The following is a 22453-nucleotide window of genomic DNA, read 5'->3' on the forward strand; positions in this document are numbered from 1 at the left end:
AACCAAAGCAGCGCACAAGGCTGAAAACAGAATAGGAAACACCTGTGCAAAGCACCTGCTCTTACTCAAAGCAAGCACTCCTTCTCCCCATCACCTATCCTTACTTGTTGATCTTTTAATAAGATACCTATAGCATGACAAAAAAGAAAGATTTTATTAATACTTTCTGAAAGTAAAACTAATTTCCACCAGTAAAATGTAGAATAAGCTATTTAAATGGCATCTTAGCATTAAAAGCTTCCATTCCATTCTCTGTATTTGGGCCAAGTATCAAAATGTTTAGTTAAACATTTACTTGCTGCATGTATTTTTCTCATCATTAAATTATAGACCAAAACTGTGGAAGGGTTGAAAGCACTGTGATTTAAATGATGATTTCTTGTCTCTGTAGCTACCTCATGACAGTCTTTATTAACGACTAATAAAAATACATCCCATGGAACCAAATGACTACAGCATTAGATACAATCACTACTGTCAGCATTTCAAGCTATTGCATTTTGTCTTCCTTGTTACAGAACCAGGATGAACACAACAATGCCCATGTCTGGGAAATTCCGTTTAGGGTGGAAGGGAAGTACAGGGAATCTGAGGTGTCCTTGTGCAACAGAAAGGAAATGAACTACTAAGAACAGAGTGGTAAGTACCACAGCCCAGAGAGAGCAAAGCACTATGCAGCAGTGAAGAGAAACAGTTATTCTGCCTGCAGGAGGGGGAAAGCACCAAAGACAAAGATGTATCTAAGCTGGGGTTCAACAGATGCTGGCACTCAGGGAGGTACTAGAGAGGTACCAATCTTTTGGCAATTAGTCTGGCTAAAGAGGAAATGAAAGTGGTTATTGAGTACAATCCGAGGCCCACTACAGATGTGGGCTGAGCAACACCATCAATCCCAGGGAGATGTCCTTTGGGAAGAGGTCATGATTTATACAATGAGAAGCCACAGAGGTGGGAATTCCAATAACCCCCTTTCCACCTTGACCTTAGAGGGAGGTGGGGTGACATGGCTCAGTAATGCCTAGAATAGCCAGCCTAGTTAAAGCATTTCACTGAGATCACATTTAAATCCAAAGTACATATATGTTTGACATGTGGGTAACTAAGCAGAAAAATTAGGGTTTTAATATATGATGTTTATGCCAGGTCCTGGACATTCATTTTAGCCATTAGAAACAGGGAATGGATGTGTGTGTTGTTTCTAACTTGTCAAAATAGCAGTATATTTTCCAACTACCTCAAATGAAATGTATGAGTGTGGTCCACTTTCTATCCTCCTCCTTTTAGTTCAGCTCCATCAGCACATATGGCAATGCTTCCTTGGCAAAATTTACTCTACCAGAAGGCTGCTAATGTGAGAAAAGATTTACAGGGCCCAGTATTAACATAGCATTTCATCCTCAAATTTCATGGGCTTGAGAAGTAAATCACACAATCCCTTCTGATTCCAAACCCTTGTGCAACCCAATGAAAACCCAGCTAGAGGTGTGGAAACTACACCCACATCAAGAACCTCCAAGTTAAGCTTTGTATAGCACCCCTGAAAAGAGGTTCTTGTGAGCAATATGCTGGGTTAGAGGGCTACTATGCTAATTTTTACTTTAAGAACTCTCTAGAAACATAGTTCTAGGATCTCCAAACTGAAAGGGACTATGAAAGAAGCCCATTAATAACTGCTGGCCTAGTTAAAGCTATTTATGTGCAATGACTTGGCAGCTAAATGAACGACCTGGGGCTTGGGCTTGGGAGGTGGACAGATCTGAGTGAGAATCCTAGCTCTGCACCTTTTTCATGTTGGTGATCTTGGATAAGCTATCCTTTAAACCCTGGGCTCCTCAGTGGTAAAACAAGGGTGTTGATTACTACTGATGAGTTTTCTATGCTGATCATGAGACAAAGTATACAAAGAGTCAAACACTGTTCCTACATTTATCCTATACCCTCAAAAACATTACATTTCTTTCCACCTATCTCTTCAAAGACATACTCTTAATTGTTTTCTTGTTCACAAGAGGTGATCTAACCTGAGTAATGTTCACAGTCCAGAATGAGGTAAGGAGAACAACACTGTCTCCATGATGCTGTGCCTCTCCTTGGAGGAGCTGTCCCCAAGCAGCAATGACATATCTGGTCTGGTCTAGTGGCCATGCTTACTTCAGGCAAAAATAAGGGAGCAGTATACCTATTAACAACACAGCTTCTACTCCTGTTTTTAAACTAAAATAAAATGTTTGAGTTAAGAGCTCAATCTTTTTTTTCTTAATTTCCACATATGTAAAATGAGGATACATCAGGGTCCCATCTTCATGGGGGAGTTATGAAGATGAAATGAGTTAATATGCACAGAGCCCTCTCAGGACAGTGCCAAGCACAGAGCAAGAACTACAGAAATGAGTTTTCTTATTGCTAGCTTATTTTTACTTTCACCAATATCATCAATGCTATCATTTGCCATCTCTCCTCTTCTTTCAGGGAAACTGCCATCTAGAGAGGTTAAACTTGCCTTAACCCCTCAGCTCTTCAATGACTATGCAGTGGCACTGAGAGTCAAATTCAGGGTCTCACTGAGGTCCACCACTCATTTGAAGCCATCTCTTTGCCTCCTAATGCTCAGCTTTACCCTATCTAGTGGCATTAATGCTCTTTCTAAAGGCATGTCATACAGTCTAGGCTGTTACAGTATTTTTCCCTGGGCCCATAGCTTGTGCTGGGCCAGCCCCTTTTACTAACTGACCCTTTCAGACAACAAAAGGAGCATGGGCTGGGCTTGAAGCCCACATCATGCCTCTGCCCTTCTCTCTAGGCCATTGTTAGTAGGCTCTTTAAAACACCGAAAGCCCAGACCCACACAGCCGAGTCTTAGGTTATAACCTGGCAACCAAGGGAGAGTCATGGGAATATATCAGAAGCAAGGATCAGGAGCCAGCTATGACACAATGTGTAAGGTTTTCCAAAGGATCATGCTAAAAAAGACAAGCCAAAGAACAGATGCTGAGATGCCACTAACAAAGAAGCTCAACAACCAAGGCAGCTTTTCTGTCTTCATCTAGACAAAAACAACTTCAAGAGTGGCCAGCCCAGCCCAGAGAAATGTAGCTTAAAGCACACAAAATGAGGTGGAATGCATTCAGGACAGAGGCAAACAATCCACAATGCACCCCTTCTACTTATCTAAAGCTACACCCAGTACATTGCTGAGTTTCTGAGTTTCAAATTGGCGGCAACCTCTCTACTGTTAAATTCTTACCTTCTTGACCTCATTATTGAGGCCACTACACTTGCCCCTATCTTCCCTGGGATGACTCCTTGCTTTCAACATGAGATTAACCTTCATTCTGGAGCTATCAGCACTTGCTGCACCCTCTCTCCAGCTTTTATTCTTGCTTCTATTTCCATGCCCTTCTCTCTTCACTTGTTCACTTGTCCCATTTGTCTTTCCACTTTTGACTCATATTGCCCCTAGGCAGGAGGCATTTCCACCCTCCCAACTTTGGACCTGAGCATCCTATCCTCTTACAAAGCCTTGGTTACAACTCAGTTCTCCACCCACTTTTTGGGCTGCCACCCCAAGGTGATGACAATGGAGCTGGGAAATGTGGGGCGGGGGGTAAATTCAGAGATCTATGATCTAAATCTATGGGTTAAATGTTTTGTTCAAACTAACAGTCTGTTGTTTTAAAAATGGCTTGAGGTGTATTTGGGAGACAGAGTGTTAAAACACAATGAAAGAGACTGATTGCAGTCTGGAAATTATTTGACTCCTCTATTGTGAGACATTTTAAAAGTAAAAATCGTTGGGAAGGAGAATCACATCATTTCCTTCAGTTTTCCACACTAGTATTTGACAACCTTCAGGGTTCTAGTTATCTTTCTTCAACTGAAAGTATTTCCCTGTTCCTGAGGACTGACTCTGTTTTTCTTCTTTCACTCTTGTCAATGCTGGCAGAAGCTGGTTATAAATTATCATGTCTAAGACCTGGAACAAATTTATTCATTAGTTCTCTAAGCTACATATAATTCTATCTTTTTGAAATCCTTCAAGCCAAGCATTGTGTTCTTTCAGCCCTTGAAAGCCTCTAGCAATATCCCACATCCAAACTTTAACATGAGTTTTTTTTACTTCTGCCTCAGATTGTAATGTCCTGTGCTCAGAGTTAGCTCACCATGGATTTCCAGAGAACTGATCAGCCAATTCATGAACTATTCATGTCATTGCGCATTATTGTTTTGATTCCTATGACCACATACCAACCTTTTGAACTTTCCACAATTTAGCACACCAAGTGAACACTTGGAGAAATTAACCCAGAAAATATGACTCAGACCAATCCATGTTGGTCCTCATTAAAAGCAATAGCAGACCCAGGACGCACACCCAGGGCTCAGGGCAGTCTGTGTTGTAATGTGGTCATTCCAAGATGCATCTGTTCTGAATTAATGGAAAACAGATGTTGAAACCTCGATTATTTTATTTTGGTTCTAGGATTTTTTACCTTATTTTTATCCACAAAAATCTCACTATGGAACCACAGAATTTGACTATTCCTTTCTCTTAGTGCTATCAATCACAAGCAGATGCTTAGTTTAAACTAGCTGCCTGAGAAAATCTCTTTCTAGAATGCAAATGTATTAATAATTTCCTGAGATATCACCATAGCATCCTCTAAATGTCACCTTGAGAAAATTCCAGGATGGAAGATGACTGCTTTGCACCAGCAACTTAAAATAGACACATTTTAAAACTTTGCAAGCCTGGATCTATGCATTGATTAAAAAATATATTCTTGGCATTCACCTCAAGGATTAAGTACTGCTCCCAATTAAGTTTAATTCATAAAATGATCTAATTTCTCTTTCAAGGTGATTTTCTTTAGGGCTTCTCCCATCAGAAACAAAAACCTTCCTCTAAGAGGCATTCCTGTTGATTCTCATGTCTCTTGAATACACCTTTCTCCCCAAGGTCCTCCCCAAAACATTATCCAATTTCTAAGGCTGCTTATCTCAATACTTGAAGCATATGGAGGAGAGTATGGCAAATTTTAAAGGCCAAACTTCATTATTTCTGGAGCATTAAGAGCATATAATTATAGATGATAGTCCAATCAATTGTTTCTCTTTAATATTTCAATCTATAGCAGGCCAATAACTGAGTTGTTTGGTCACACAGCTCATGCAAACCAAGCAAGCTGTAAGGTAATTCATTAAGAATTTCAGACACCTGAATGCATTAAATCATTGTGGAGACAGGGCAGGAAACAGAGGAAAGACTTTTACAAGTGACTTCAGGGGGACCTGGATTATCTCTGTGTTATTTCGCTTAATACAGAAAGATTTAGCCTACAGGTCAGATTTTCAAAAGTTACAGAATAAGCTAAGAAAATCAGTTGTTACCATGTAAAGGAAGTAATCTGCATGACAGAGATGATCTGAAGAGCCAATTTCCTAAGACTTCTAAAGGAATCTTTACTAACAAGCTAAATTTATACAAAATATGAAAAAGATTCCCAGAGACAAAGAAACAGTGAGCTCTAAAAAGTTGTGGAGGTAAATAATAAAGTCACAATATTAACATTATTCATGACCCTCTAAGGCACAGGACTCAATGTCTACTGAAGACAATCACTGGCAACACCTGTGGTTGGGTCTTCAGTCTCCTTTGGACCGGGGTGCAGTGACTCAAACCTGCTCTCTGATTACTAATGGATAACTTCCAGGACTGTGTGTGGACACCAGCAACTTGCTTTTCACACCGTGACAACTGCCAGAGAAAGGAAAGAGCAAAACCACTTGTGTTTGAGCAATGAAAGAGTTCTTTAAAAATAATGTTCATTCTAGATGCATGGAGAATTACCTCCAAATACAAAGCATCTTCTTTCCAGAGACCTAAATTATTGTTACATGGGGAAGAAAAAGAAAAGAGAAATAGTAAATATTATAAGGGCATAAGCTGCAAGCACCTTCATTTGGGGCCAACTGTCAACTTTTTTTCAAAGTATACACAAACTTAATTTTTAAGTAGGGGAGAGACCTTACTTATGCAACATTCCCAATTTTACCTATTCAGGAAATAATAGCAATCATATGTTTTGATGCAGAAAAATTACACTTTAAACAAAATAGGGAAAATATGTTCAATATTTGAAATACAATTATAAATTAGATATGTACTCTTGACACCTCAAATATTGCCAGCTCAAGCACTAGCAGCAATTTCAAATATTCAAAATTGAAAATTAAGTTTTCCCCAGAATAAAAATTTTAAACAATAAAATTATATTTAGTGAGAAATCTAAAGTCAAAGAATAACACATAGGTATTTGATCTCTTGACTTTGTACACGAAAGTTAGAATGCTGATTCTCAGACATACCTCAAGTCATTTGTGGTTCTTTTATTTTTGTAAATTAGCATTGTTTTTTTTTATGAATTACCCACGTTTTCATCAGATCTCTCTCTTACTCAATGATAAACTCTCACAAATATGCAATTATATACAATTATTAATTAATGATTATATGACAGACACTAAAGGGAATTCAGAGATAGGTAAAATGCAGTCCCTAACCAATCATGAATTGCTTATGAAAGCATTCATGGAAAAATTACAGATATGATTATAACTCATATTTTTTTAAAAAATGAACTTCCTGTCACCTATTTGCTCTGAAGATCCAAATTACAGAGTGGAATTAAAAGTTTTACTGTAAATCTTTTGTTTAGAATCAGCTACTAGAAAAGACAGCAGGGAGAAATGAACACTGGTGATTCCCAGAACTAATCTCATATTCACAATCTACTTATCCTCTGACAGACAGCTTGGCCCTTGCCCTTAGGGTTCAGGTACTCAAAGCAGGTTAGATAAAGGGCTATTCCTAAAACAGGTAAGGCATGAAGAGCTGCCTCTATGGTGCTCCTGGTGATCCCAGGTCTCTGAATACTCTGGCTCACTTCCCTTTCCTGGGGAGTTAAAACCAGTCTCTCTAGACTTATACACAGTCAAAAAACAGCAAGAGGCCATAGGAACACCCACACTAAATCAGCACTAAACCTAGAACTCAGATTAGAGACCAAGTGGCTTTTTTAAAGCTGTCCCATATATGGGTCAAAAGGACAGGGCGCAGAAGGGAAATCTAGATGCAACCAAGATTCAAGAACTGCCAGGAATGGGCAAAAAGAATAGAGAAAGGACTCAAAAACAAACCAAATCAAAACAAGTAAATTACCGACAAAAGGTACTTCTCACAATTTTAAAGGCATCCTTGACATTTAGCAGTCCAATATCAAGAAAAGCCCATAAAAGTAGTTTGTGAAGTAGCACAGACTTCTGTCCAGACTTAAGGCTCAAACTCTTCCTTCAGAAAACAACCCACATGAACCACAAGTGGTCACCTTTACCTGACTTTCTACAAGGCAGAACTGTGACATTAACCTTGTACTACTTGGAAGACACTTCATTTGCAGGGTTGTTCTCACCAGGGGGGGAAAGTATTTCAAGTAGAAGACAGTGACCCTGTAAGGGTCATCATCAATCACCTGGGGTCAAAGACCTTCCAGATTCTAAGAAGAGGCAGGGGGTAAGGTAAAGAGGGCAGAGAAAAGATCAAAAGGCCTTTGATGGGAAATATCTATTTACACAATAGTACCTACAAGATGGAACTTCTCTGGGGCTTAAAACCTAGTTTTGAAAGTGAGATGCTTTAAGAGTTTTTGTTTGTTTTGTTCTTATTTTTAACTTGGGGGTTTAAGATGAGAGATTAGAGTCAGCAGATGGCAGAAGAGTCCTTAGAGGCACAGGCTAACATGGCTGCCCATTTTGCAATCTGTCTCAGCTGAATATTAAATACTATTTTTCTTCAAGAGCAAGCACCAGAAAAAGAGGAGGGAAGACCCCACCAGCTCCAGTTATCAAAGAGCAAAGGAGCTCTCTGCTTGGGATGCCTTAGGACAGTGTATTTTAACTGATGCAAGTACACCTACTTCTTATCTCTTTGTAGGAGGTCTCCTTGACATTGAGTCCAGTGCCAAGAGAGAGTTTGGGCACTGGAGCTAACCACTCATGTGCTGTATTTATGTCACATACTTGGTTGTCATAGGAAACAGTCATCTCTGCTTAGGCCCATGCCAACAGAAGCAAGGTCTGTGGAATTCTTTCCATTAGTGATTATACACTTTTTGCTACTATTACTGCTGCTTAATGAACCTGAGATGATGAAATAAACAGGTGGATATAGAAGGAAGAGTAGGAGAATCAACTTCATGGGGTATAAAGTCAGAGGAAGGGAAGGGACAACTTTAACTCAGAAAGAGGCAGTAAACGAGGGCTCCACTGAACCCTTGATTACATGCTTGAAGGACTGGGTTTTTTTGTGGAATATTCAAGGTGAATCATGAATAATGAGCAGGCTTTGTCCCATTCCCAAGATGCCTTCTCCTGTTAGCTGGTTAGTGAAACAGTTAAAGAACACAAACAATATGAGCCTTTTAAAAACTCACTGAAGATGTTCATAAAAATAATTATTTTAAGAAATAAAACATATTACAAAAACAGTATAAATGGCTTTAGAATTATGGGCTGTTTTGATTTAGCCATGCCACTCACTGGCCTACTCCCATTAGCATGGATAATTGAGAATCTGCTGTATTTCCATTTCCACAGCCTCTCTAACACATTTCAGGTATTCAGATGGGAAATCAAACCTTTGACTGTTATTTCACCTTGCATGAATTTAGCATACAGCACTAACCTCTATACAGTCCAAATAAGCCTTTATAGTGCAGCACTTTCTTAAAACAATCAAAGCTGTTTTTATACATAAGTTCTCTCACAAAAGAGCCAGTAGATCATTGGTTTTGCATTTGAGTTTTTACAAGATCGATAGGATATACGGCAGTGGCTCCAACAACTAAAATCGAATAATACCAATATTTCAGATAGAATTGAAGTCTCTCAGAGGAAAGGAGAGGAGGTTAAAGTCAAAGGGAAGACTGAGAAATGAGAAAAGAAACAATTTTTTCATGTACTGATTTTAAAACTACACTAACTTTTTATACACCTAATAAACAACTGCGGATTTTCACGCAAGTGGCCCCTGATAAAAGCATGTATATAGTTTACACTAATGTCTGTAAATATGGGGAAATGCCATGTCCAAGTCCCGACCACCACCAGGTATGGAAGGAAAAAAATTCCCTTGGATCTCATCCCACCTCAAAGGTGCAAACTGATAACTGGCTTGGAAAAAGGGCTTTGCCCTTTACTACTGCAAGGTAGAAAATCAGAGAGAAGATAAGAGAAACAATAAAAATGAAAATCTTACACTTATCCCTGACTAACCTCCAGGAGAAGAGCCTAGAGGCAACCTGTAGCTGACTCTGCAGCTTGTACAAGAATTGGCCGAGCTGAATCCCCTGAGGTCTTCTGCTTTGCATGAACAGGAATTGGGCAGCAGGAAGACAGGAGATAAAAGAAAAAAAAAAGAGGAAAGAACATAAATGAGCACATATTATGTTTTTAATTATTCATTGGGTCCTAAATCTATAACACAATTAAAATGTCAGAGAGAAAGTGGAGTTGGATTCTGTGAGTTCTCATCAATAAAAGTTTATTGGTATTGTTAATGTTTAAAGTAAAATTTCAATATAATGAAAGTGATTATTCACAAAACAAAAAAGTTAAGAATCATTTTTATGTGTTCAATTCTCATTAGTAACCAAAGAAATGTACATTTTAAAACATCAAGGAGACATCATTCTTCAGCAAGCAAACTTGCTTTTGTTTTTTAATGACAATACCCTAGCTGGCAAGAATTGACAAAAACAGACCTTCTCAAAACTGCTGTTAAAGCAAGTGTAAATTGAAGAGAAATTTGCTAATACACATCCAAACCTTCAAAATGTTCATAACCTCTGAACCTGCAAATCTACTTACGAAAAGTTAGGTTTTAGAGACACCAAAACACAAGCAGTGAAAGAAAAAAAAATAGTAAATCGGACCTCGTCAAACTGAATACTTCAGTGCATCAAAAGATATCGTCAAAAAGGTGAAAAGGCTTGCCAACTGTGCTGGTTTGAAAGGATGTATGTACCCTAGGAAAGCCATGTTTTAATCAAAATCCCATTTTATAAAGGCAGACTAATCCCTATTTAATACTCTATGCTTGAAAGTAATTAGATCATCTCCCTGGAGATGTGAATTAATCAAGAGTGGTTGTTAAACTGGATAAGGTGACATGTCTTCACCCATTTGGGTGGGTCTTGATTAGCATCTGAAGTCCTAAAAAAGAGGAAACATTTTAGAGAATAAGAGATTCAGAGAGAGCAGAGATGAGTGACATAGCCACTAGAAGCAAAGAGCCCATGAGCCAGCGACCTTTGGAGATGAAGAAGGAAAATGCCTCCTGGGGAGCTTCATGAAACAGGAAACCAGGAGAGAAAGCTAGCAGATGTCACCTTGCTTGTCATGTGCCCTTCCAGCCAAGAGAGAAACTGTGACTGTGTTCACCATGTGCTTTCTCACTTGAGAGAGAAACCCTAAACTTTATCGGCCTTCTTGACCCAAGGTATCTTTCCCTGGATGCCTTTGGACATTTCTATAGACTCTTTTTGATTGGGACACTTTCTTGGCCTTGGAACTGTAGACTAGCAACTTATTGAATTCCCCTTTCTGAAAGCCATTTTGTTTCTGGTATATTGCATTCCAGCAGCTAGCAAACTAGAACACCAACTCAATGGCAGAAAATATTTGGAAATGACATATCCAATAAGGGTTCAGTATCCAGAACATATAAAGGAAAATCCTACAACTCAACAGTAAAAATACAACCCAATTTAAAAATGAGCCAAAGACTTAAATAAACATTTTTCCAAAGAGGAAAATGGCTAAAAATACATGAAGAGTTGCTCCACATCACTAGCTATCATGAAAATGCAAATCAAAACTACAACAAGGTATCATTTCACACCTACCAGAATGGCCATTATTAAAAAACAAACAAACAAACAAAAACTAAAAAACAGAAAACTACAAGTGTTGGAGAGGATGTGGAGAAACAGGAACACTTAGTCATAGCTGGTACAAATGCTGAATGGCACAACCACTTTGGAAGGCAGTTTGGTGGTTCCTCAAAATCTAAGTACAGAACTGCCACATGATCTGGCAACCCCATTACTAGGCACATATTTGGAAGAACTGAAAGCAGGAATGCAAACGGACATCTGCACACCAATGTTCAGAGTGACACTATTCACAATTTCCAAAGATGGAAATAACCCTAGTGTTCATAAACTGATGAATGGATAAACAAAATGAGGTATACACATATGATGGTAAATTATTCAGCAGTAAGAATGAATGAAGTCCTGGAACATGCAACAACTTGGATAAAAATTGAGGACACTATATTGAGAGAAATGAATCAGACACAAAAGGACAAATATTGTATAATCTGACTAATATGAGCTAATTAAAATAAGTAAACTCATAAGAGTTATAATCTAGACTATAGATTAGCAGGAAACAGAATGAGGGTAGAGACTGAGAAACAGATGCTTAATGTGTGCAGAATTTTTAATATTGAATCTAAATATGTGGAAACTGATAGGGATTATGGTGGCACAATTTGGTGAGTGTAATTAACAACACTGAAATACTGTGTGATTGTGGTTCAAAGGGGGAGGTTTAGACTTGAGTATGTCACTAGAAAGAAAGCTAGAGGATAAAACATGGGACTTTATAACACATCAAACCCTGTGGTGAGCAGTGATGGTGATTAATAGTACAAATATAGAAATGTCCTTTCTTGAACTAGAACAAATGAAGTCACTACTACAAAGAGTTAGTAATAGAGTGGTATATGGGAAAAAGTGTACCTATTGCTAATTGTGGAATATAATTAACAGTCATATTTTAATATTTTTTCACCAACAGTAACAAATATTTAGCATTTAATTTTATGATGCAAATATTAGCATCAAGGCTAATAGGAAAGGGATATGGGGTATGGCAGGTTTTAGTTTAGTTTCTTTTGTTTGTGGATTGTTCTGTTTTCATTTTTGAGTAATGAAAATGTTCAAAAATTGATTGTGGTAATGAAGGTGCAACTATGTGATGATACTGTGAACCACTGATTGACCACTTTGGATAGATTATATGTATGTGAATATGTCTCAACAGACTGCTTAAAAAAAATTAGGTTAGAAAATACTCATGTATGTAAGTGAGAATAAAGCTATAAGACTGTTAAAAAGCAGTACTATTTTAAGAACAAAAACTCTGGAAATAGCTTTTGTTTATAGTCCAATAATAGAGAACTGGTAAAAAAAATAACAGTATCACCATAAAGAAAGACATTGTTTTAGTATGTCATTAAAAATGATGCTGTAAAAGATTATTTGATGTTAGGAAAATTGTCCATAAGGTATTAGAAATGAAAAATATATGGCAGATAGAAAGGTATTCATTAAGCTTCTCTTTATCTTTTCAAATGCATGAAATGTTCTGTAAAAAATGTTTTAAAAATTATTTTAGAGACTATACACAATAGGTATTTTCCTTATATCTGTGAGTATTTTTATATGTACACAAATAATACTAACATTTTTGGCTATTCCACAACCCAGACATGTTTAAAACACTTACAGTGGTCACAACTAGGTGGTTGGATCACAGGTGACTATTTGCCCCTTTTTGTCTTTTTTTTCTAAATTCACATTTCTGGTTATTTAGCAGTTGTTTTATTATTGTTTTTCTGACCTATTATTCTTAGTGTTTTTGACGCCTGAATACTTCAGAATACTACCCTTCTGTGCCTACATAAATAGAGTAGCAGCTTTATGCCACACTGATGTGTCCAATGAGGCTGACCCATGGTCAGTATTTAACAAATACCTATTGAATGAATAACATGGTCAATAAATTTATTTTCCAAAATAAGTGAACAATGAAATTAGGAACTACCCACTATAAAGCCACTGAATTTAGCTATCGGTGTAACAATTTGAATACCAAATTATTTGACTGAAAATGGCTTTACATAGGAATATGTATATTTGAGAATCTAAAACATCTCTTCTTCAAATTCCACAGGGTATTCTCCATTCTATCCTTTATAGATGGAAATCAACAGTAACCATCATTTTGGCCGACGGTTGAACATTTAAATATATAATATATTTAAATTATATAAGAATTTTAGATGTATAATTAAGAAAAGAAAAGGAACCCATAAGAAAAGGAACATTTAAATAAATAATATTTAAAAATGCTCTGGCATCAAAATACTCTGAATAATGAGTGGAGGAGAAAAGCCTACCACTACCACTAATTCCTTATTCTAAAAGATAAAAACAAAATCCCAAACTTATATTAAGTTTGCCTAAGTTAGAAATGTAGTACGTTTTTAATTGAGGCAAAAAAGAATCCTACTCCTCCCACAGCTCATATAGGATCAGCCTTACAAGTGCTGCACAGCCTGGAGCAGAGAGTGCCCTGCCTTGCAGGAGAAAGATTACCTGGCTGCCTGGACAAGGTCCTCAGGTCCACTGGGATTCACAGAGCAATGCATATTCCAGGCCAGGCCGATGTAAATTACTTTAAACCTCTTGGCAGCAGCCAATCATTTCCTACTGTAAATCTCATCAATCTAGTCTAACCCTTTCATAGCCAGCATCAACATGTACCCATCATCAACTCTCAAACCCCGCAAGGTCAAAAAGGCAAAACTGTGAGATACCACTGCCAGCTGAAGACCAGGAGGGATCTATAAAAACCACCTCCACAACAAAACTCCTCTCCTTCTTCTTAATTCCCAAATGTCTACAACCTCTAGCAACATACAGATGAAGAGAGAATCATCTCTTAAGCAGTGCTTAAAAATCAAAGAGAGGAGAGGGAAACCAAGGTTGCTTTTCCCTCTGTATGTGATAACACAGTTCTCTCTCCTGTACTGGGGGAAATCTGCTTCCTTGTTAAAAAACGGCTGGCTGGTTTTCCAGAGGTGCCTAGTTGGCATTTACCGAGCACACACCCACTACTTTAAATTACTTGCAACAACACAAAACTCGCCACTGCATTCGGGTGGGAAAGATCTGGAAGGAGGGGGTGGGTGGAGGGGTCCTGGCTCCAGGCCTAACAGCCTGAAAAATGTAGCCTGCATCAACCCATTGTGGTCAAACTGGTGTCTCTAGATAGACCCAGAGCACCAAGCCAAAAAATGGGAACTCTTGCAGGACTCAGAGATGGGCTTTGCCTTCAAAAAGGTATTTTTCTAAAAGGACGCTTGGCTGTGAGTGGATTCATTTTACAAATATCATTTAAACACGACACATGCTGTGAAGGCTCTTATTCTCTAATCCTGATCTATAGAAAGTCAAGCAAGAGTTAAATGAGGAGGCCCCATTCTTAGATTTCTGACTCCCACAACTTCAAGAGATTGTTTTCTGCTAACCATAAAATAAAATTTAGCATTCCTAAAATTGTTTCCACATAACTTATGAATCATTTCACAGAGAAAATAGGTCTAAAAGCCTTCAAACTAGGACTCTAGACTAAACAAAATTATCTCATTTTGATATTCAAAAAAATGGAAGGCACGACAGTTAGACAATGCACTGAGGAGGTACCTCTCGATGGAGGAAAGATGGCTTTCATTTAGGAGACATCAACAGCAAAGCAAGACTTCTTCCCCACATCTCTCAAGAAGAGATTCAGGGAACCAGTGAAGATCTTCTACAAATTCTGGGGGGTGTTACATTTCCAATCCAGCTGCAAATCACCCCATCTTTGAAAGAAATATGCAAATACCAAAACTCTTTTAATCAGGGTATCTCCAAGTCATTTCTCCTTTCAGCCTTCATCTGGATTTTAGGCACAAAATAGAAAAGTGTTTACTTAGACACCAGCCCCAAACAAAGGCAACTGCAATTGAATAGGGGCTGGGGTACCCTATCGAAGAATCACTGGGAAATATATCAGCTTTTCTCTGCCCACCTGTCTCTGGGCCTCAGCCCAAGTTGAAGGACAGTGTTTCCTCTTCCAGAGGAGCAATTCGTTCAATGTCTGCTAAAGTCATCTATCTGTAGGGAAAAACAGACACCAACAACAACAAAAACACCAATTCATTACAATTTACATTACAGAAATTTTAAACATTCCTTCCTCCTTTTATTTCCCTTATTTCAGGGTTGTCTTTAATTTGGCTTCTTTTTCTCCTGGGTTGCTGCCCTCTTCCTACCCCTGCCTCCTTGCCTCCTTTTATTAAGCTGATTTAAAAAAAAAGCCAACTTACCCCCATGGCTCATATAAATCTGCCCCGTGGCTCATATAAAGAAACAAGATGTCAACTTCCATGGGTGTAACCTGACCAAAATTTCTGAGCTGCCAGAACAAGCTCCTCTGTATAGGGGGAAAAAAAGTTAAAAAGGAACGATTCAAAAAGGAATAGCCACTAAATTCAGAATTAACTTAAAGCACTGGAACGAGTGACGACCACAAAACTTTATTATTACCAATTGCGAAATTCAACTCAATCCAAATAGGATAAGAATTTTTAATTTGCTCATTCATCCAGAAAGAATGGGCAGAATATTTTCTCTAATATTTAGCCTAAAATAGTAAACCCTCTACAAGCTCTCAATAAATGATGAAGGATGTAATTCAAATTGCAGGTCAGGGAAAACAAAGAAACAGATATGAAACTTCATATGCATAGGTCTCAGGAAGCTATATTAATAAAGTTTTGGAACTCCTAAAGGAATTTTATATTTTAAAAATCCTATTAAAAATGCTGATAATATCTTGTTCCAAGCTTGCAGATCAACTTACACCATCACCAACACAAGTTTATAGAATCTTCACTACTTTTTTTTTTCACATGGGCAGAAACCGGGAACCAAAACCGGGTCTCCAACATGGCAGACAGAACTCTGCCACTGAGCCACTATGGCCCACCTTCTTCATCTACTTTGGAAGACAACTTCCAAGGCTGCCAATTTAGCTGAAGTTCTAGCAAGATTCAAGAACATTTGAAAAACTATACATTTTCCTCACCCAAGCTGTCTTCAGTTTATTTAAAATTTGCTGAACATTGTCTTTTGTTTGCCTTTGAGTGCTCAAAGGAGGGAGAACACATGTAACCTATGGTTAATATTTCAATGTGATAGAAAAATCAGAAACATAATCTCTTGGTTGCCCTTTCAACTAAGCTACTTTCAGGCAAGAATTCAGAGATGTTCTCACTCACCCTTAGTCACCTCTACATCTTTCCTGTTGCCAACCAGGGTGCTGTAGATCTTTCTAATAAGCTCCACTTTGTTAAGGAGTGAATTGATTCCATTAAAGTAGGAGAAACTAACTTGATGAGATGTGGTACCTCCAGCAGCCTTAAAAAAGTTTAAAATAAGAGAAAGGAGAAGAAAAATAAACAAAGGATTTATAGAATGAAGAAGACCCAGAAGTATATATATCAAATGCTACTTTGGAAATAATCAGGAATGCATATGTAAGAAGAAATGGCCATCAGTATTTTTCCTTCACATTAAAAAAAAAACCAAAAACCTATAAATGATTTTTATAAGTAACTGCAACTAATCACGACCAGAACTCATACTCTCCACACACAATTCTTAGACAACTAAATAAATACATGTGTAGGATTTTAACAAAAGGACCAGTAATAATTTACAGAGCTCAGGTTTCAATCGGAAATGTTTTATAAGTTGGTTTATTTTATCTAATGAGGAAATCTTAAAGGCTTATACATGCAAAACCATATTATACACATGCACACACACAAAACCATATTATCACAACAAACATACTTTGAAAAGTGGTCAATATAACATGAATATCAAGACTGGTCATGTTACTTATAACTAGCAATAAATAATCATTTAAGCACATACTTTACACAGGTGGGATTTCTAGCAAACAAGTGTATTATGGTAAAATTATGAGATGTCATATGCTTCAATAGAGGTTAAAACTGGTCAGAATTCTGATAATCAGTATTTGTAAGGAACCATATTTCTCCATAGGGGACAAGGGAAACAGACAGCAAGTCCCTTATGAATGAAACTTCAATTTGGGGTTTCAGACTTCTTTAACAAGGCAAAATATTTTTATTAGGAAAGCAAGTCTTTATAAGGTAACAACCACATAAGTTTTCACTTAGTAATCATTTAAAAAAGCTGACATGAGAGTTTAAAATGAGGTAAGGAATGGGGGCCAAAAAAAGGAATTTAATTAACACAGTGCAAAAGAGGAAAAGGCCTTTGTAAGGATGCCATATCTTCAAAAAGAGAAAAAAAGTAAAAACAAAAGACCACCCTGAGTTCCTGCCTATGGTTAGCAGCATGGGAAACCCAAAGGACAGTGAAAACATGCAGAGTCTTCTCTCTGGGATTAGCAAAAGGAGAGTTACCATTGGATGATGGCTCCCAAATCTAAGTGATCATCAGATTTGGCCACAAAGTTTTAGAAATGACAGATTCCAGGGCCTCATCACCTCATAAATGCTGAATTGGTACATCTGGAGGAGACTTTGGAATTTGCATTTTGAATAATTATGCACGGTCATGCTGATGCTCTGAGACTGAGAGGCTTGGGGACCATCACCACAGAATGTCCCAGGACACCGTAGGGTCATGAAGAAAGGATAGTGACTGGACATGCATGAGGATGGAGGTTTCAGGACACACAAGAGGGAGGGTATGTCTGTCAAATCTGCCACTGCAGCCTCAGAAAAATTTGTTGAATGAATATATGATTTGGACTTTCTGTTCTGCTTACTACTCTAACAAGCAAGTAAATGTGTGCACTTTTTAAATTTTATTTTAATTTTCCCTTGAAGAATAGACAGAAGTGGATATCAACATCCAACAAATATTAAAAAATAAAACAAAATTAACAACATGAGAACAGAAATCTGTTTCTCCTTTCTTCTTTTACCAGTTAGTACTTGTCTCTAAGGTAGTCCATATTATCTAGACAACCAAAAATTAACCTCTCCACACTAAAATGAGCCAAAACACACTCTTGGTCTGTAAGTTTGATTATGTGTATCACATTAAGGATGTTAGTACTTTAAACAGAAAAGCCCTATACAATTTGTAAGAATTGTTTCTACAATCTCTTCTTTACTGAGCTTGAATAAGGTAGAATACACTATGTTATTAAGACAAGTTGTTTACAACTTACAGCTACAAGACATTCTTCCACAAAAGGTGTCAAGACATGGGGACGAATGGTGACCATGATGTCTCAGAAGTCAATGGCCGTAACTCTTCCAGTCCTGGCATCATCACGTTGCACAAATGCTTGCTTTGCATGCTCTAGTTGTATCTCCTACAAATAAAGAGGATGAAATACCTCATTTATGCTTTTCCCTTAACTGCTACAACAACTGATCATTTTCAAATTAGGGTGAAAAAATATAGATAACATCTTAACTGAACAATCCCCTACGTACTGGTCAAGAGGGCCCCAAAGCTACTGTTTCCTTTTGAGAAAGAGAAATTTGCTCAGACCAATGAATAGGTCTAGAGAAAATGCACTCCACCTTAAATCTCCTATCCAAAGAAACCAAACCACTTCTGTGCCCTGCTGGAGTCCAGGGACACAAAGAAACTGAAAATAGAATGAAGTTTGATGGGTTCAATGACCTGGCCAAACCCAGTGTAAGTGATGCAGATGATCAAAGGGACAATGCCTGCAGGGACATTCAGCTCTCTCAAAATGGAAAGCAAGAACTTCTTAACATCCAGGTGGAACACAGGATGCATGGGTGGTTCCATGGTAGAATGCTCACCTCCCATGTGGAAGACCCAGGTTCGAGTCCCAGACCTTGAACCCCAAAACAAAAAATAAATGAAAATGTAGAACACAAACATGTGATGTAACAACAGACTGAAGAGAGTAGTTCCTCTGGAACACCGTAGTGCTCTAGCCCAAGGTCACACCACCCAGGCATTCCTGGCATTTGGAGGAGGGGGGTGAGGCTAAGTCTTTGCTGAGAAACATCATTCTCACTGCAGGATGTTTCACAGCATCGCTGGCCTCTACCCACTAGATGCCAGTAGCACTCTAACCCCCCATCCAAAAGCTGCTTCATAGTTACAGCATCTGCCAGTTTTGATCCAGCCTATCTTGGCTAAAACTTGTCCCCAGGACCCTGACATTTCTGGCACCAAATCTACTCACTCCTTAAAAGGAGGCATTTGTCACCACTTTGGTCTTCTCACTCTATTATGCTAGGAAAGTCCACTACCCCAACTCCTCAAGAATATGGCTTATCCAAGGCTTAACTCCCAAATTCAAATCTCTTACCCTCATCTGCTGAAGCAGAATTTCCAACAGCCTAGAGGGCATCTCCATGTGGGTATCTTGTTAAACCAAAAAATTACCCACAAGCATCACTATCCCCACTACTCCCCAATCACCCTCGGACCTGATCCCTCTCCTACAACTACTGGTATGTTGTTTTTCCCATCACTTCACCTAGAAATCTGTCTCTTTCTCCACATCAAACAAACCAGCAATCAAATTGTGTCACTTCAACCTCTGAATGATCACTCAAACCATATCTTTTCCTCTTTATCCTGAATCCAATGGTTCAGATTTCCCCTGAATTTCCTCTACAGTCCAGCTGTCAGCTGGCACTTCTCTCTGACCTCTGTGATCCATTGCACATGCTTCAGAGGTCAGAATCTCAGCTCTGACCTCAATCTTCCTTGGCAGAAACTTCCAACAGCCCTTCACCATAAAGACTCAATTCTCCACAGTCAAGCCTTCAAGACCATATGGGAGCTGCTCTCAGCCTCATCTCCCTCCAATCCAAGCCCAGCCGCCCTTCCATACCTCCAGGTCTGCCTTTGCTTAGTGTACCTGTTACTCCTTTCTCTAGCTCCTGAAATCCTACCACTTCAAGGCTTAGCTCAAATACCCCCCAGGTCTCCTACCTGAAAATAACTGATCTGAGTTCATATGGGGCCTCTGCTTGAACTCAACTATAATACTTCTTTCCTTTCCTCTTTCATTATAATCCATTGTTTATATTCCTATCTCTCCCTCTACCTCACTAAAAGAAAAGAGACTATATCCTGTTGATCCCATTTCACAGCACTGGGCAAAATACATACAATAGGTGCTCAACAAATGGTATACATCATCGCCAGTATCATGTGGTCTATAAAATCAACTGGATGAACAAAGCATGATTGACCGAACTTGTATTAGGCCCCCCAATTTAGCAGGATGGAAGAAACTGACCACTGAAATAATCTGAAGTGAGAATGACCACAGCATATCTTCAACTGAAAATGAATGAACATAGTCTCCTTTGAATAGCCAGACCCGGGAAATGTAGACTTGATAAAGCTGCTAAAACTTTCCCAAGCCAGGATTACCCTCAACAACAGCAAATGGTGTGTTCAGTTATTTGCCATTTTCCCTAGTTTATAACTCATGCAGAGTCTTACAGATGCTCAGATCATCACACCAAAACAGCATCAATTTGCCCGACCACCCGGTGTCCTGAGAGGACAGTGAAGCCAGAATACTGAGGTCAGCTGTGTAGGGTTCAGAATGAAGAGACGGATGCCAAAGCAGTGGCCAGTGCCCTCATGCAGGATAGGGGTACACCTGCAATGAGAAATGTGTCCTTACACATTCCTGCACCTACACCTCCATGATTAAACCTTTACCAACAGGGACCCCTCAGTGACAGAAAATGAAGGCCCTCTTCCTCCTTGTGATGAGCAGCTTGGGAAAACACTCCCAACAACTCTTGAAGACTTAGGGCATTAGAGTTTCCTTGAACAAGACACTAGATCTATGTATTTCTCTAAACAGTAGGCTACAGCTAAAACATTTAATTAGGTGTTTCCCCCACATTAAAATTCATTTACTGAAGATGGACAGCTGAAGAGCATCTGTTTATATGGTGACTATTTTTCTGGCTGCAGAAATGAAACCACTACCTCACTGGGCACAGCACTCACGGTGACAGCATGCACTGCTCTACGCAGCAGACACAAAGTCTCCTTAAGCACTTGATAAGAATTACTTAAATGGTCACAGCAACTTCTTTTTTTTAACTTTTTTATTCTATAGTATAACATATATACAAAGCAAAGGAATAAAAAAGCAATAGTTTTCAAAGCACTCTTCAACAAGGAATGACAGGACAGATACCAGATATCATCATGGGCTACCATATGATTCTCTCAAATTTTTCCCTCTAGCTGCTCCAGAATATAGGAGGCTAAAGGGGTTAAATGTTTTTTATCACCACAATCAACTTCTTTCATTCTTTTTGTGAAAAATAACATACATACAAAAAAGAATTTCAAAGCACAGCACCACAATTAGTTATAGAACATATTTCACAGTGACATGAGTTACAATCCACAATTTTAGGTTTTTACTTCTACCTGCTCTAAATTACTGGAGGCTAAAATAGATATCAATTTAATGATTCAGCAATCATATTCATTTGTTAAATCCTATTTGCTCTGTATAATGCCATCATCACCTTTGATCTTTCCATCCCTTTCTTTAGGGGTGATTGGGGTATAGTCATTCTAATTTTTCATGTTGGAAGGGTCTGTCACTAATACGGGGTAGGGAGATGGCATTATCTGATGTTCCAGAGTGGCTGGGCCCTCTGGGTTTCAGGACTTATCTGGTCCATGGACCCCGCAGGAGGATGTAGGTTTCTGGAAAACAGTAGTCCTAGGAACCCTTGTAGAATCTTTTATATATAGCCTTAGGTGTTCTTTAGGATTGGCTTGAATGGTCCTGGTTGGGGTTTGGCAGGTTATGATAGGTAGCAATGTCTAACTGAAGCTTGTGTAAGACCAATCTCCAGAGTAGCCTCTTGGCTCAATTTTAACTCTCTCTGCCCTGATACTTTATTCATTACACATCATTTACCCCTTTTGGTCAGGATGGAATTGTTGATCCCATGGTGGCAGGACTGGACTCATCCCTGAGAGTTATCTCCCACACTGCCAGGGAGACTTTCACCCCTGGATGTCATGTCCCACATAGAGAGGAGAGCAACGATTTCACTTGCTGAGTTGGGCTTAGAGAGAGTGAGGCCACATCTGAGCACAAAAGAGGTCCTCCAGAAGTTAATTCTTAGGCACATATATAGATAGGCTAAGCTTCTATGCTACCTACATAAGCTTTACAAGAGTAAGCCTCAAGATCAAGGACATGGCCATTTGGGTGTCCCTATAGTTTGACACAGTATCGGGATTTCCTGATGGTAAAGTTTAATAATTCCATACTTTTTCCCCCATCCCTCAAGGGACTTTGCAAATACTTTTTTATTATCTGCTTAATATACTCTAGGATATATCCGGGCACTACAATAATCTATACAGGATTAAAGGACCTTTTCTTATCCTGGGCTCCCAATGTTTCAATTGTTCAATTGAGCTACAGAGATAGGTTGAGT

The 22453-nt window shown here is 38.6% G+C and overlaps 1 pseudogene; it reads right to left on the minus strand.

Annotated features, from left to right (window-relative positions):
- The window catches only part of LOC143672478 (electrogenic aspartate/glutamate antiporter SLC25A13, mitochondrial-like), a 120681-nt pseudogene that overhangs the window by 45258 nt on the left and 52970 nt on the right, over positions 1 to 22453 (minus strand).

The sequence above is a fragment of the Tamandua tetradactyla genome, chromosome Y (genome assembly GCF_023851605.1).
Source record: "Tamandua tetradactyla isolate mTamTet1 chromosome Y, mTamTet1.pri, whole genome shotgun sequence".
Taxonomy (NCBI): domain Eukaryota; kingdom Metazoa; phylum Chordata; class Mammalia; order Pilosa; family Myrmecophagidae; genus Tamandua; species Tamandua tetradactyla.